The sequence below is a fragment of the Ursus maritimus genome, unplaced genomic scaffold, assembly GCF_017311325.1.
Source record: "Ursus maritimus isolate PB19 unplaced genomic scaffold, ASM1731132v1 scaffold_25, whole genome shotgun sequence".
Taxonomy (NCBI): domain Eukaryota; kingdom Metazoa; phylum Chordata; class Mammalia; order Carnivora; family Ursidae; genus Ursus; species Ursus maritimus.
This window is the reverse complement of record NW_024425008.1, coordinates 44,517,413-44,534,338: the sequence shown is the minus strand read 5'-3', so window position 1 is coordinate 44,534,338 and position 16,926 is coordinate 44,517,413. Positions and strand designations below refer to the sequence as shown.

At 45.9% G+C, this 16,926-nt stretch overlaps 1 long non-coding RNA gene across 2 annotated transcripts in view; it reads left to right on the top strand.

The window, feature by feature from the left end:
* LOC103673304 overlaps positions 1-13,408 on the top strand; it is a 92,154-nt gene extending 78,746 nt beyond the window's left edge. For both annotated transcript variants that reach the window (XR_005837713.1, XR_005837712.1), the window contains one exon: positions 13,117-13,408. This is a non-coding gene — a long non-coding RNA (uncharacterized LOC103673304). The remainder of the gene's footprint in view (positions 1-13,116) is intronic.
* Positions 13,409-16,926: the final 3,518 nt, after the last annotated feature.

Here is a 16,926-nt window from a genome sequence, read left to right as displayed (position 1 = left end):
GTGGGGCTGGAAAGAGGAAAGCAGGCTGATCCGTGCTGCTTAGAAATTACTGACAGTAGGGAAGATAGCCATGGGATAGAGTGAGGAGGAGGTGCTGGCACAAAAGCAACATGAAGGAGGTCAGTTTCAGTCCCACCGGGGGCTCATGAAGGATTCCACTGCAGAACGTGCCTGAGGTGAAATATCCCGGAGACTCTCCCGGCCAGGAGGGATGGAGGGGTTGGGAGCAGTCAGGGCAGTGTGAGCCTCCCCAGCAAAGGGAGCACCAAGTCTCAAGGTGAGAAACAACCAGGAGTATCTGATTGGTTTGGCTCAAGTGTAGGGTTGGAGGACAATCTCAGGAGATCTCCAAGTTTGGAGGGTAAGAGAGGGGTGGTCTGATGTGAACGGCATGGTACTTAAACTAGAAAATTCATCTTAACCTTGTAGATGACGGGGAGCCAACGCAGTGTTTTTCACTAGGAGGATGATGAGATGACAGTTGTGTTTTGGAACTATCCAGAATGGTGTGGGAGGCCAGTTGGAAGGCGATAAGACTAGAGGTGTGGAGCCGCGTTCACCTGGCTGAGAGCTGGGGAGGCCTGGATCGTAGCAGTTGGCAGTGGGGCTCTGAGGAGAGGGGCTCTCCTCACTCATCCCTTCTGCAGCTTACCCACCATCCCAGAGGGCACTGAGCATGCCCATGTGTTGGAGCTCTGCCCTGAGGCCTAGGGGGATTCGGTTCCGGTCCAGGCTCTGCCGTCACATAGCTGTGTGCCACTGGACATGTCACCGAAACTCTGGACCGCAGCGGCCTCATTTGCAAAATGTCAATCACACTAGATGATCTCCGAAGCTTCTTTCAAGGTGCTATCCTCAGTCTTCCCTGAGGACGGCAGCCTTTCTTTATACCCGTGTCAAACTGGATGCAGTGATATATCCAGAATAAATTACTACTTCTGGTGTGGAGTAGATAATCGAGTAGAAAAGAAACTGAAAAATCATTTGATCCATGAGTTTTCATATTTCTTATTAGCCGTAGCATATCTCGTTCCAATGAAATATTATGCAAAAGCTCAATAAACAAAACCGATGGAAGCGGATGACCTCGGGCTGGTGTAAAAGTAAGAGCAGGGAACCCCGCCTTGTCGGCTGGCAGCTTGGGGTGGGGGGCGCCCAGGGGTTAGGCGTCATTGTTCAGGGCCCCGGCAGAGCCAGGCTCAGAGTGGGGCGTTGAGTCGTTCAGCTCCAGGCAAGGAATGAGCCAGATCATGACCCCCATGATCATAGAGTTAGTGACAAAGTTAAGACAGGCTCTAAGTCTCCTGGTGTTTGTTTGTTTGTTTGTTTGTTTTTTACTGGTGCATGATAAGATAAGATCCTCAAACGAATACTTTCTTGAAAAGTGCAATGTCAAATATCTTGTAAAACTTTTTGGAATGTAAGATTTGGCAACAGCACTTTCACATTTTTCTCACACTAAAGTTATGATAATGTTAGAAAGACATAAGACATCGGGGCCTCAATGACCCATATATCCTTGTTTAGGAGTGGGTGATGACTTGTTTTCTGAAGAAAACTTTGACCTTGCCCGGATGGAGGCGGCCGAGATGGTATGTTCTTTGACGTAGGCACAAACGCTGTTAACATTCATTACACATCCTCAAAAATATCTTTAAATTTGTTGTTGGCTTTTTTTTTTAAGATTTTATTTATTTACCTGAGAGAGGGCACTGAGGGAGAGGGAGAAGCAGACTCCCTGCTGAGCGCAGGGCTCCACGCGGGGCTCGATCCCAGGACCTGACCTGAGGGCAGATGCTTTAACCCACTGAGCCACCCAGGTGCTCCTAAACTTGTTGCTTGTTAAGAAGGTAAATGGATCTTCCTTTAAGTAGTGACACAGAATAATTAGCTCCAAGGACTTGCCTGTGATAATCAATATTAATTAATCAATCAACTAGCAACGCAAACATCAGTGAAACAACTGGTCCACACCTGACGCTGTGCGCGGCATCGGGAATGCAGTGGTGAGCAACGACAGAGCCAGGAGCTGCCCTTGTGAGCTTCTAGTCCAGTGAGTGGGCTACACAGGTAAAGATGGCTTTCTGGAAGATGCAACTTCTAGCTTGAGACCTGGAGGAGAAGCCCCAGACAAAGCCAAAGGGTTGCAGGCGAGAGCTTTCCAGATGGAGGGAAGAGCACAGATCCAGAAGCAAGAGAGAGCATGACCTTTTCAGCAATGTCAAAGAGCTGGAATGAAGGGAACAGAGAGTTGAGGCTGGAGATGCGGAGGGGATAGTCTGTATTCAGTGGTGAGGGATGTGGAATTCGTGCTGGGTCCTGTTGGAGCCTTTGAGCTGTTTGAAAACAGAGCCTCGTTTTAGGGAAAGCAGCCTGGCTGTGGTTGGGAGAGTGGATTAGAATAGGACAGACCAGTTGGAAGGCTGCGGGGTAATCCAGGCTGAAAGGACGGTCGCCTGACCTTGGGTAGTGGCATTGAAAAAGCAGTGGAAAACCAACTGGGAACTACTCTTATGGGATTTGGTGATATTAACCAGTTTCTCATTTGAGAGATTCAGGATTTCCAGAGACCTCCTTGAAGGACAGAGAGCCTGGGAGTCTCTAACCTTTGGTTTGGGGTTGGTTGAGAGTTGTAAGAGGGCGCAGCGTTTGAAGTGTCTGGTCAGTGCGGTTTTACCGCAGAGTGCTTTCACACTGTGCATCGGGCTGTATGTTCTTACGTCTCCCTGCGGATTTCTTCAGGCTCTGCTTTAGAATATTACATGGGATCCTTTTGAGGAACATCTTGGAGAACCGACTCTCAGGGTGCACACCAGTATGATTTCTGCTTCTCCTGGCTTTCTTTTGAGCTTTGGCCGTGAGAGGCAGTTTTGGGGACCACCGGTTTCTCTTTGGTTGGTGTCTAGGAAGCTCTAAGCCAAACTACTGCTGCTTCGAGCAAAATGTATTAGCCCTGGGGGCATTTATTGACCTTATTCTGGCTTCTATTTTTAATTTTACTTTCTCGTTATTATTGATTTAAATCTCAAAATGTAGTATCTTTACAAGCCACTTCAATTCCTTTTTGGAAGGAGACTGACTATAAATAATTGTAATAACATGAAGAAAACTTCTTACATCTTTGTGCCACAGAACAGTTAGAAAGTTAATACTGCAGGGACGGCTAGTGGCTCAGTGGATTAAATGTCCGACTCTTGATTTTGGCTCAGGCCATGATCTCAGGGTGGTGAGTTCAAGCCCCGCCTGAGGCTCCTTGCTCAGTGGGGAGTCTGCTTGAGATTCTCTCTCCCCTCCCTCTGCCCCTCCCACTGTGTGTGCGCATGCTCTCTCTAATAAATAAATACTTTTTTTTTTTTTAAGATTTTATTTATCCATTTGACAGAGAAAGAGACAGCCAGCCAGAGAGGGAACACAAGCAGGGGGAGTGGGAGAGGAAGAAGCAGGCTCCTAGCGGAGGAGCCTGATGTGGGGCTCGATCCCATAACGCCGGGATCACGCCCTGAGCCAAAGGCAGACGCTTAACGACTGAGCCACCCAGGCGCCCCATAAATACTTTTTTAAAAAAAAGAAAGTTAATATTATATATACACACTTTTTTTTTTTTTAAAGGAGGCTCCATGCCCAGTGTGGAGCCCAACTTGAGGCTTGAACTCAAGACCCTGAGATCAAGACCTGAACTGAGACCAAGAGTCAGATGCTCAACTGACTGAGCCACCCAGGTGCCCCTGCATATATACTTTAAAGTGTTTAATTGTGAATTGAAAATTTAGATTCAAGTTCTTGAAAGTCTAAGGGTTTCTTTTGACTTATAAAGGAAAAACATGCATTTCTCCAACCTCCTACCTCTGGATTATAATTTGAATATCACCAACTTCTTCTGATTTAAGCTGAATAGTAGCATTTTCTGTTTTTGTAAGGAGTCACTTATCTTCACCAGTACTTCTATAATTTTTCATATGGGAGAATTTCTGAGTATTTGCAAGGATTCATTTAAAAATATAAATGTGGTTATATTGGGTTAGTCTTTTTCTGAGTCACAGAAATAACTCTCTCTCCTTTCCTTCAACAGTCAGGCTCTATATTACATACAGAAATATGGATTTAAAAGATTTATTCGAGTCCCAAGAAACCAGGAATCTAGTGGGGGAGGGAAGGTAACCCGATCTTTGCTGTATAGTGGGGTGAATGCCTCTGCAGGGACAAGCACAGTGAATGCCTTAACTTTCCAGGTCCCCACTTTTTGCCTTGGTTGTGGGAACAGCCTTGCTGAGTCAAACTCCCTGTACTTCTTTGTTCTGCGTCTGATTGTACCACCATTACACAGACCCAGACTGCGTGGGTGTCCGACTTCCGGCTCCCCATTTTTGAGTCAGAAGGTTTGGTGTCGCATGCCATGCAAAAGGCTGCGGCTCCTAATGAGACAAAATCTTATCATCGCAGGTAAACTTTAACGCCAGATTTTGCTTAATGAAGTCAATTCCACATTGCTTCTGTAACGATGAGTGGAAGATTGCTTTGCTGATCTGATCTGGGATCAAGGAATTCTATTAAAGGACACATTCTGCAGAAAGGACATTCTCGTCAAGTCTCTGATCAATACGCTTTGCAACACTGGCATTGAATTACACTGGCGGTTGTAGGAGAATCCAAAAATGGCCACAGTCTCTTTTTTCAGCAATCCCATCCAGAGGCAGAACCGGTTTCTCTACCTCTTGAATTTGGGCTACCCTTATAACTTGCTTTGGCCCACAGAATATGGCAGAAGCAATGTTGCCAAGTTCTGAGTCGGGGCCACTAGAGGCCTTGCAAACTTGACGCTCACTCTTGGGACTTTACCGCTGTCTTGAGCAAGCCTGGTGAGCCTGTTGGATGATGAGCTACGTGGCCCACTCATCCCTGTTTCCCCACCCACTAGACATGTGCGAGGGCCATCCTAGGCTCTCCGGTCCACAGCTGACCCGCCTGCTGACCGCAGACGCATAAGTGAGCCCCGCTGAGATCAGAGAAGCCTGGACAGATCAGTAGAAATACCCAGCTGACCAATGGGTGGTGAGACGTAATAAGTGGTTGTTATTTTGAGCCATTAAGGTTTGGGGTGGTTTGGTGGGCAGTAAAAGCTAAACAGTGGGAGTGCAGTTTTGACATTACTGCAGTGGCATGCATATGCTAGTGGACTCTAGAGCCAGAGTGGAAGGAAGCAAGGGCATTAAAGAGAAAGGAAGAGTAACGTGCACTCGGCACCTTCTGTATGCTCAGCTGATGATTTTTTTTGACCTAAATCAATGAAGAAACAAATAAACAAGCCTTCTGAACATTGTGGTAGATTATACATAAAGAAGATTCAAACCTCCTAATTTATGACTCCCAAAAGATTTGTCAAAGCGAACCCATGTTATTTACAGCAGTGAATTTTAAAAATATCAACTCTCTCATAAGAGAATATATAATTTTATTCATATCTAAAGACAACACAAACCATTTATCCAACTCCACCCCCAGGACCCAAAAAACGAGGGGTAATATTCTAATTTGACTGGATGGCAAATTGTGTAAGTAACCAGGTACTGATTATACCAGAAGTATAATTCACAGAAGACTCTGGAAAATAGACATCTTAGGTTTCAATTTCATTTAACTGCCCTTGATGGGCATCCCTCTGTCTGCTGAGTTCAGGGTTTAACTAGGGGAAGATAGAAGGAAGAGGAGGACGAGTGTATGATCTGATTGGAAGGGTGAGGGGAGGGCTGGGGATGGTGGGCGCTGTCATAAAGCCATACAGGAGAAGGTGGCATTGTACCGTGTCAAGGAAAGATAATTCACTGAGAATGAAGGCTGTTGTCAGCTCACCAAGAGGCCTTTGGCCTGTTGGCTTAGGCTCTCTAGCTTTAGTTTCCTCATTTATAAACTTTGCACTGGGCAAGTTGTTCCATTTCTGGTCTTGAAACAAGTCAGCCTTTCCTGAGTGAGTGTGTGTGCCTTGCCCTTTCTTCCAGAAAGTGGTCCTAATGAAAGATTTTCTTGATTACAATGACTCTTTCAGTCCTGAACGTGTTTTGATTGTCTGGTGTGTGCCAGGCACTCTGAGAAGCTCTGGCCACACTGTGATGAACAAAATGGTGGCCCTGCCTTTAAGGAACTAAGTACACATTGTGGGAAAGACCACACAATGTGGGAAAAGCTCTGCTGGGGCAAATACCTGGGCCCTCTAGGAAGGGTGGTGCTCAGAGCAGGCTTCCCAGAGGAGAAACATCTTTGGAAACAGCTGAAGGAGGAGCAGCATTGGTCAGATGACGAAGCATTTGTAACTACCATCCAAGCCTAAGTGGTCTTACTCCATGAAACCAAGTGATTGTAACTCATCACTGAAGCCCAGGTAACTGGGTGCCTGCAGTACCTTGTTAGCTCAAGAATCTGAAGAGTTTAGGGCTGCTTTGAGATGTTACAAAACTTCTCATGTACTTGTTGTCATGGAGCCCTGTTTTATTATTTATGAGAACATGAAGAGCCGGAAGAATTAGAGACCTTTAGTCAGACTTCATCACATTCAGCNNNNAGGAGATAATTGCGATTACTGAGGGGATTAATGTGGAGGCAGGTGACACTCTCCAGCCCAGTGCACGTAAAAACCCAACAACACTGCAGAATAGAGCTAGAGTGGGTTTTAGGGTTGGTCGTGTGTGTGTGTGTGTGTGTGTGTGTGTGTGTGTTCATTTTAAGAGCAGGAAAGCCATCTATCAGTTTGGAAAATGAGAAAATACTTTTTTTTTGGAAAGATTTTATTTATTTGTTAGAGAGACAGAGCACAAGAGGGAGAGCGGCAGGCAGAGGGAGAGGGAGAAGCAGGCTCCCCGTTGAGCAGGGAGCCCCATGGAGGACCCGATCCCAGGACCCTGAGATCATGACCTAAGCCAAAGGCAGATGCTTATCCGACTGAGCCACCCAGGCATCCCAAGAAAATAGTCTTAGTTCTATTACTCTAACAATCACTTTTTGAATTTTGAATATCTTAGTATTTTTCCTAACGGTACATAAGCATGTTACTGAGCTGACCGTCCTTTGGCATCATGAGTGACTGACCTGACTGACTCCTCTATCTTGAGGGCACGAGGCTGCAGAAGTGCCAGCCTCTCGGTGCAGTCTATGTGGAACAGAATGGAGAATTTGTCACCCAGCTCCTCGCTCCCGCTATCACACGTCTGCCCCGCGTGTCTTGTGTCCCCTGCGCTTGCAAGCTGTAGGCGGGTTTGATCCAAGTGGATGCACTTTCATGTCTCAGCATCCACGGGGAAGCCCTGGGGCAGGAGGCGGGAGGTGCTCGGCATTGGCAGGACGTGGGGGGCTGCCGGGCTGTGACCGTGTGAAGTTGGTGGGGATCCACACAGAGTTGGCTACTGCAAAGGTGAAGCAAGAACAAATGAATTGAAGCATGAAAGGTATTTGCTACAACCTTTTAGCTTTTTTCTTGAGAGGTGTACCTTTCTGGTAAGCGAGGAGCCTCCCCTGACATCAGGCAGGTAGCCAGAGAAATAAAAAAAGGGCAAATGTCCGCTTCAGTACTGATGGTCTGCGTTATCTCAGTGTATTCAAGGAGCAAATTTTTTATTTATTGATGGCTATCATTTTATTGATGGCTATCACTGACACTGAAAACGGATGAAATAAAACCTTGGGAACATGTTTCTTGCAAACGAATAGTTCTTGAAGCTAAAGGCAAAGTCATTCCGGAGATTGCTTTTGGCACTAATTACTCAAGATGTGGATGTATTGAATATATAGATATTCTGGGCTCTCTTTGCCTTGTTGATACATTCTAATGAGTTTTAAATGTTCTCTGATTTTCCATACCATTCACATTGCTTCTTTCCAACTCTTGTCTTCACTATTGTTTATCGATAATTGTTTCAGAAACTGGTGAACATACAAACATGCACAATATGCCGCTGGAAAACAAAGGATAAAGAGAAGATTTGAAAATTAAAGGAGGAGAGGCAATTCAAACTTGTTTTGATGTTAAGTTTTTAGTGACTTGACTTTTACGGGTCAAAGTCATCTTGAATGTTTATGCCTATCTTGCCCGGGGGTAGAGAGAACTCGCTGGGCTATGATCACTGTCCTTTTGGTTCCCTAGAATCAGTCGCATAGCCCCTGTACAACCACTAGGGGGCAGAAAGCGCAATTCTGCGGCATGCCTGAAATAAAGGAGAACCAGGGATATTTGGCAAATAGTACCAACGACTACCACAGCAGGTTTGACATTTTTAGCAGGTAATGTTACAGAAAGCCGTGTGAGATAACTAATATACGGTAGGTTTGAGGTTGTGGCATGCCTGGCATTTTTAGATGTTGCGATTAAAGTTTTTTTTGTAAAATGAATGTGTAGCAAGTTTGAACGCATAAGCATCAACGCATCTGTTCAAAAAGGGTAAGTAAATCTTTATTAGCCAATAAGAACAGTGGAAAATGCAGTCTCAGTGTCATTGGGGCTCCCCTGCTGCAGGGTTATGCAGTCAGGGGGGATCTTTGGCTAAGCTCAAGCATCAGAGAGACACGCTGGTCTTCAGTCCTCTCGTCTCTGCTGAGATGTACACTAGCCAAGCCCACATGCCATGACCCTGGGGCTGGCAGCTCTGCTGCCTTTGGTCTAAGCTTGGAGCACCAGAATCTCTACTGAGGCTGGGAAGCCCAGGGCTAATGGCCCAGCCTCCCTCAGGGGGCCACGCTGTGATCTCTCTGAGGCTGTCCCACTTCCCTGGGACACTGTGATCAAGCAGGACCAGAGTCCCTCCCATGCCTGGAACACCAACCTTTGTGCTCTTATCAGCCTGAAGCACATCCTCCAGGTCCTCCCGCCTTCTCAAAGGACAGGAAAACTGCTGACCCGGAGAATCTACTTTCTCGGCAAAGCACTTAAATTCTGCAGCCCACCTGTGCCATTGGTCGGCAATGTGAGTCCAAGATCTGCCTCATGTGATTGTTGTCATGGTTGAAGGGCTTCAAGGAGACTCCTGACAGCAACTGATAACAGAAACTCCTTAATAATGTGAATGGAATGTTCAAGTGAATTAACTTCAGTAATAAAAAATGGACAGGGCAGGGTGGGGCTGGGAGAAGGACATTGATTTTTATTGAGCACCTACTATGTACCAAGCCTTGGTAAGATATTTTCCTTTTTTTTTTTTAAGGTTTTCTTTCCCTTTCTCTTCTTCTTTCTTTTCTCTCTTTCTCTCTTTCCTTATTTATTTAGAGAGATTACGAGCCGGGAGGGGCAGAGAGGGAGGAGAGAATCTTAAGCAGACTCCATATCCAGTGGGGAGCTGGACTTAGGGATCAAGCCCACGACCCTGAGATCATGACCTGAGCTCAAATCAAGAGTCAGAAGCTTAACTGACTAGCCACCCAGGTGCCCCCTTGGTGAGATATTTTCATATGTTATCTCACTTAACCATCACAGCAACACTATTAAATAGAGAGTTTGAGCCCATTTTACAGATGAGAAAACTGAAGCTCAGAGTGTTCTATGTGTCCATAAAACAAATTAATAATGGTGGGTGCCATTTATGATGCTTTTATATGTCAACCACTGTTATAAGGTCTTTATGAATATCAAATCATTTAACCTTCACAATAATTCCACGAGGTAGATATGATTAAAAAACAAAATTCAACTGAGTAAATTTTAAAGATCTAATTGGTAGTGTTAAGCAGCATCTAGCATGTAGACGGGAGCTCCCAAGAGTTGTACAAAATGGGAAGGTTTTTATAGGAAGGAGAGTGAGGCAAGAAGTTAATAGCGAAGAAAAACAAAGGTTTCAGGCAAGGTCACCTTCCCTTAGGGGGAAGGCAGGGAGTCTCCTTAGGGGGATTACCTCATCTTCCTTTGGGGGATGGGGGGACCCGTGTGACAGAATCCTCATTGATGTTGATCAGAAAATTCCTGACTGAAGAAAAGTTAAGACTACATTTCTGGGGAAAGTTGAAACTGCAGTTAGGGTAGGTATTAAGTCCAGATTTAGTGACTTAGCTTAAGTGGCACCATTTTGGGCCTGTTGTTTCCTTTTTAATAGCACGATATTCTTATTTTGCAGATGCGAAAATTGAGTCATAGAGTTTAAGAGACTCGCTCAAGGTCACACAGCTAGAAAATGGTGAGACCAGATTTGACCCCTGGCAGCCTGGATTCAAAGTCCGTGCTCTAAACTACTGTACTATGCGGCTGAGGGATGAGGTGAGGAAAAGGAGGCAGTGAGGAAGGGAAGGAGGGAAGGATGGAGGGAAAGAGAGACAGACAGACAGACACACACAAATACCCACATGTCATTGATAAATTCTAAAATTTGAGTGCATTTGTTGAAATGACTTCGAACTATCTCCAAAAGATTTCAATGCATTTCCAAGGAATTGAGTTTCAGAAATAGTCCTGTGATGGAGCCTGGTACCAGAGGTCAATGACGAGTGGACTCTGCCCTGATTTCTTAGACAGATACTGAGTGCTGGGCCCTCAACCCCTTTCAGTCCTACCATTGGCTGAAAGGTAAATTAGCAACGCCTAACACCACCTAAGATTGGAATAGAAAGGCAGTATCAGGCTTCCAAACAGAGCAGCTGATGACTTGGTGGTTAAAGGCTCAAAACAGCTTTCCTGAAAATGGAATATGAAGACTATATATTTTTTTTTCTTTCCAGATGTTAGTGCTTATTACCTGGTTGGCTAGATGCCAGATGCTTTTAAACACAAACATTGTGCAAGCTACCTGGGCTCAAGTCTGTAACTAGTGCCGATGGTTACCCAAGGCAACATTGGCCCATGAGTATTAAAACAAACATTCTTGGCTCTCCAAACAGCTGAGTTACTCTTAGCTCAAGGAGGTGGGTACACTCTAGTAGATTCCCTTCTTTCAGCATCCTTTCTTGGATGACCACTCCGAATAGGTGGTCAAAAAGATGAAGTGACTTGTTCCTGCCATGGAAAGGGGACTAAAACCCAGAGTTCCTGGCCTTCAGCTGCTAATCATAGTAAAGAACACTAGATTCCATGGATTTTATTTTACTAACTCTTCCGAAGTATAAAGGCTGATGTGGTATTTTAAAATGATTTTATGACAGACTATGTCTTTTAATAGAATTTATGCTTCGTGATCATACTTAGTTTTTAATGTTATTTCTTGGTATACGTATTTTAGCATTAGACACAAAGTTGTAAGCGGCTATCACATAAGCTATTTTACAAACGATATGGCATTTTTTCTTATCACACAAATGGTCAAGTTCTGTATATTCAATTAGTATAAATACCTAGTCTGCCTCGCCCCAAAATAAAGATGGTCCAGATATTAAAACTCACTTGGAATCACAGATGCCCTGTGCTAATGCATTAAAAATATTCCTGCACACAGACCAAATTTTTCTAAATTGAGTTATGATTTACCCGGAAAACTGATTTACTATTTAACTTAATAGGGAAATCGGCTATGTAAACTGGCTACTATGAGGAACCATTTTTTAAATCAAACAATTACCTTCGGTCTTCATTTGTTTAATCGTACCTTTCCTCATTTTTTTTTTCCAGAATAGATTTGAGGCACACGGATATTTCCCATTTTGTAAATGTGAACTTTTATATTGGGGTTTGTGAAAACTGGTAGGCTGAGCGGGCAAACATATAAAAATGTTTTTAAAAATTCTCTTCCCCTCAAAAAAATTTCTATAAATTTTTAATGATCTGCAAAGTGACATTTGAAAGGTTAAAAAACTGTTATCATGTGAAACAAAGAGTGCTTATCATTGGCAGAAATTTACTTTTCATTGTTGATCAATATATAATTGTAAAATTTTAGTTCCATTAAAAAAAAAGCATGTTCAAGATGGCGGCATGAGCTTGCATTTACTGTTTTAGTCACCCTATTACAGATGATTACAGAGGCATTTGTTAATGCTCTGCTATTTTAAAAATTAATTTCCAGGTCAGGATGAGATTTTAAAAATAAATTCTTTTAGGAAACGTAGACTCTTGTGGGTATAATACTTACATTATTTAAATTTATGCTGAATTTGCTGTTTGTACGAATGATAGATTCAGTTAAGTACACTTCTAACCACTACTCTGGAAATTTCTGAAAACAAAGCAAAACTAGGAAGAAAGCACCAACTTCCACAATAAATGTAATTTAGAACTTAAATACATTATGGTAAAATAAGTTATAAGCATTAATAGGACAAAACCACTTGTCCTTCAAGTCTGTGCATGTTCGTATTACTATTACATTAGAAGGTTTTTGCTTGAGTAGTTTCTAAATTTCTTTCTCATTGAATCATTTATATATTAATATGCTATGGATTAGGATATTATTAAACACATATGATATAATATAGGCAAATTTGTTTTATAGAAACTTTAAACAAAAGGGACGTCTTAAATTAATGTGATCAACCCATTTTGACATGTACAATGCATACATTTTCTATAAGGTTTGCCACAGAAATAAAAAGAATACAAGTAACAAAAGTGTGCTGAAGATCACTTTCGGGGTGGGGTGGGCAGCAGAGTGTAAAGGCATAATCCTTCCATTTTGCTTTAAATGTTCGGCTCCTCACCACTGCACCAGAGTTGCTTTTTCCTTTAAGTTCATTTTGACATTTTAGTTCCTTCCATCCTTCCATCTTTCCTCACCCAGAAAGCAGGTGTGGGAGGAAATTGGTTTCTTTATGAACCCTCCTCCCAGCCACAATCACTTCAGATCCACTCCACTCTCAGGATTCTGTGCTAGGCTTTGTGTCTGGATAAAAACCCTTAACACATTGTGAAATTTAATATTGCATTTTCATATGCTTAAATCTCATTCATCTTTAAAAAAGTTTGCAACATTTCTTCCCTCTTAAGGACACACATAAAATGTGGAAAATGCTTGAAGGCAGAATGCTGTGTGACAGATTCTCTGGAGGTTTCTGAGGGGGGTCCGAAGTCAATCCCCCCCCCCACATAAGTTTTAGAAATGTGAAATCTAGCAGGGACGTCTTCAGTTGGGTGGAAGGTGAACATAAATGACCTCTAAACTGATGAACTGACCCCCGACCCCCATCCTCACACACCCTCTAGTTACTGAGATGAATATTTTTCAGGAGGCTGTGACTACAAACTGGGAATCGAAGAACCATCCCTACGTTCACTGATTCTAACCCGGTGGGTATCTCGTCAAAACAGAAGAGTCGCACCTGAGGGGAGGGCGTTCCTTCTCAACACAGAGCTTCAAGGACGTTCTAGACTCAGGTGGAAAGTCTCTAGATTGTAGCTAAAACTTTCATCCGTCCAGATTTTACAGTTTGAAGGGCTTCCCGCCTGATGTTTTTGGCAATAAAGGAGAAAATCATTTCTCCTAAGGGCATTTGAAATTGGCAAAATAAACATTCTGTGCTGAGTCCCCCAAGCCTTTGATGTTTTCGCTGGGGGGCTGGGGGTCGGGACACGGACCGACAGAAGCGAGGGCTTCATCTTTTAACGTCTTTGTGTCCACAGTACCTGGAAAATCACTTCACGTACCACCTGCTGAGGCCTCATTTTTTTTTTTCCTTTTCATTTCTTAAGAAAAGACTCCCTGTCGTCTAGGCAAGTTTCGAAAACCGATGAACTCCTAGGAACGCTTGCTTGTCTGCTGACCTCAGGTGGTGTAGACGCCCAGCGTGGACCAAGACCCCGCGGCGCCCCCGAGGTGTCATCTCCCCGAGCGACAGTGTGCGCCTCTCACATTAACACTTGGTTCCGCTGGGGTCTCTTCCATCTCCACCCCCCCTCCCCGAGCCCCTGCCACCATCTCACTTTCTCGTCTCCTCCACGCCCCTGGACCGAGCACCCCTTCTGGCAGGTGGGGCTGGGGGGATGTCTAGTCTTCGGGAAAGGGGCGCAGAAGGGTTAACGAGGAGAGCCTGCGGCCAGGTGGGGCGCCCACACCCGCCCCGGCCGCGGTGGGCGTCGGAGGTGAGGGGGCGCTGTTCGGGCAGCAGTGCGCCGGGCGGCGGGCGGGAGAGCTGCCAGGCTGACGGAGAGGCCGGCCCGAGTGGGGGCAGCTCCGCCGCCGCCACCGCCGCCGCCGCCGCCGCTGTGATGCGGCGCCGGTGCTGCGCCGGGCGGTGGAGTCAGAGCCCGGGCGCGGGAGCACGAGCTGCAACATCAGCACCGGCGGCGGCGGCGGCGGCAGCACCTGCACCAGCTCCGGGGCCCCGCGCTGCGCTCTCCGCCCCGCCGCGCCCGGGGCCGCCGCCCCGCGCTCTCTATGGATGTCAAGGCGGCCCCCAACGGGGTGGCTACCATCGAGGACCGGATCCTGCGGATCACCGGCTACTATGGCTATTACCCGGGTTACTCCAGCCAGAAAAGTAAGACGCCGCGGGGCTGCCTTGCTCCAGGCGCCCAAGCGGGTGGGGTGCGGGAGGGCGCGCCGTCCGGACACCTGCAGCCCTGCCGGTGCCGCTAATGCTACCCTCCTGGCCGTGGGGCCGCTGGGGCGAAAAGTATGTCCGTTGCCCTCGGTGCTGAACCACGAGAGAGAACGGGGGCCCGGGCCGTTTGCTCCCAGGAGTTTGTTAACAGGCGCAGCCTCGGGGTGGGAGGCGCGGGGGGCTACCGGGTGAGCGCTCCTGACAGCCGTCGGCCGGCTCACCTCTGGCTTGTCTACGACCGGGGGAGGCTGCCATGGCTGTTTACTTAGCGGAAAGTCAGCCCTAGGTGCCGCACTCCCCCCGCCCCAAGCCCCTGCTGGGTGCCGGGCGGCGGGCCGGGCGCGGGGCGGGCAGGCTGGGTGGGCTCGGGGGTGGGGCGGCCGGGGGCGGCCGAGCCAGACGTGGGTCCCGGCTCAGGCCAGCTCGGCTTGTTCGCTCGGGCTGTCGAGACGCTGCCAGCGCGGGAATTACTCCAGCTACAATGTCTTTGCGAGGTCCTCCACCCTGGACAGAGGGAGAACCTGCTCGGGTCTCCGAGTGCCGGCGTCTGGAGCCTCAGAGACCCGTGCCTACGACTGGGGGAGGGGGGCGGTGGGTGGAGGGGGGAGGCGCGATAGGGCCACGCGCCCGCGCTGCCGGTCGCACGTCGCGGCTACCTCTGAGCCGAGTAGGCTTCTGTGTTCCGCACAGGCTTTCTCCCGGCTCTGCCAGGTCGTGCGGCGCGGATGCTTTCACATTTCTGGAGCAGTTTTGCGGGGAGGGCGATGAGGCGCGCTCTACTCTGTCCCCCTCCCCCAACACACAAACCCACTGGCTATCTTTGCTGGAATTAGTTCAGCCAGCGACCGGAGCGAAGCTCGTTTTTCTCCGAACTGGGGGACTAGTTGCGGCTTAATTCCCATGCAGGTGGGATTTCGCTTTTCCTCTATCAGTGCATTTCTGTCGCAATAGATGGAGCTTAATTGATGTTTTTGCTGTTATTTTAAACCGGAAACCTTGCAAGATCCTAGATGCGTTTCTGATTGGTATTTTTCTGTGACATTTTGGGGTCTGATCAATGTTACCGTTTCTCTGATGCAGGCAAACCCTGACACGTAGAGGAGAAAACACTTTTTTTTCCCCATGGTACTTTCTCCCCCACTATGCTCCATCTCTAATAATAATTCAAGAGCTTTGTTCTCATAGAGATATTTTCTCATTTAATATTTCATTTGGTTTCAGGAAAGGCCTGTCTGATTTGGATGGTTTCTGTCTAGCTGTTTTTAGAAGCTTACATTATTCATTTTCCATACAAAAGTAATTATATAGTGTTAGAATTTTCTGGAAAGAAAATAACACACTGTGGAATGCAGTTTGAAGTCTTTGTACTATAGACTCAGAAACTTCTTTTTCCCCCCTATTGGCAAAGGGTTTCTTTTTTAACCCTAGAAACTTAAGTGGAAGCACTAGTGTTCCATGTGGAGATTACTTGGATGTTACCTTTGAATATTTTAATTAGGAACGATGGGATTTTGGTTGTTTAGAGAATGGAGAAGCTGTCTGTGAAATTACAAGACTCAGGGTAGTTTATTATTGTAATTTTTATAACAATGGAACCTTGGTTAATAAAGAACAAACCAAATGGAATCCTGGAAAAGTGACATGTTAGATGAAATCATGTTCATATTATCTTTTCAGACTCATTCAAATAACTGCTCGTGTATCATTTGCGGTAGACTAATAGGACAAAAAGAGGGAAGAGCATTGGCTGAGACAGTAACTGAAGCTAAAGGGGATCAAGATACAGTTGGCATAGTTATTTGTGATGGGCACTTACCTAACTTCTGGCCACGAGCTCAGTGAAGACAGCATCTCACAAGGACAGAGAATTACAAGATCGTCAAATAACTTTCAGGATGTTCGTGCTTTCAGAGGTGGGAAGAGCTTGCCATTTTGCACAATGAGAGACTAGGAGAGGAGAGAGCTGGAAGGGAGCCAGGCAGCCGAGCACCATGAAATAATCCTGCCCTTAATGCAGGCTTCAACTCGTAAACAAACACATTGAAGCAAACCAGTACAATATGGTCAATTGATTTAGCTGTTACCAGGAACGAGCAACAGCTTGGGGGAAGTCCAGAGGGATATATTTAGGAAAAGGCTGTGGTGAGGAATGTATAATATGTGAAGGCAAGGTGACTTTCCCGTTTTCTGACTGGTCATGTGTGAGGCCTGAAGGATGATCTCTGGATGGCTATGCCATGTACCTTTTTAGAGGTAGGTGGGGACTCGCCTCTGAGAAAATGCATCAATGATCAGCCTCCTGTTAACGCATAGTGCTGGCATTCCTGGCAATCAGGAAGAGGAGTACCTTGCCAGAAAACTTCTATTAGTCAGCCTGATACAAAAAAGGTATGTGTGTGTGTGTGTGTGTGTGTGTGTGTGTGTGTGTGTGTGTGTATTACATACATAGTATATAATTTATAATATATACGATATTATCAGAGTATGATATTATCA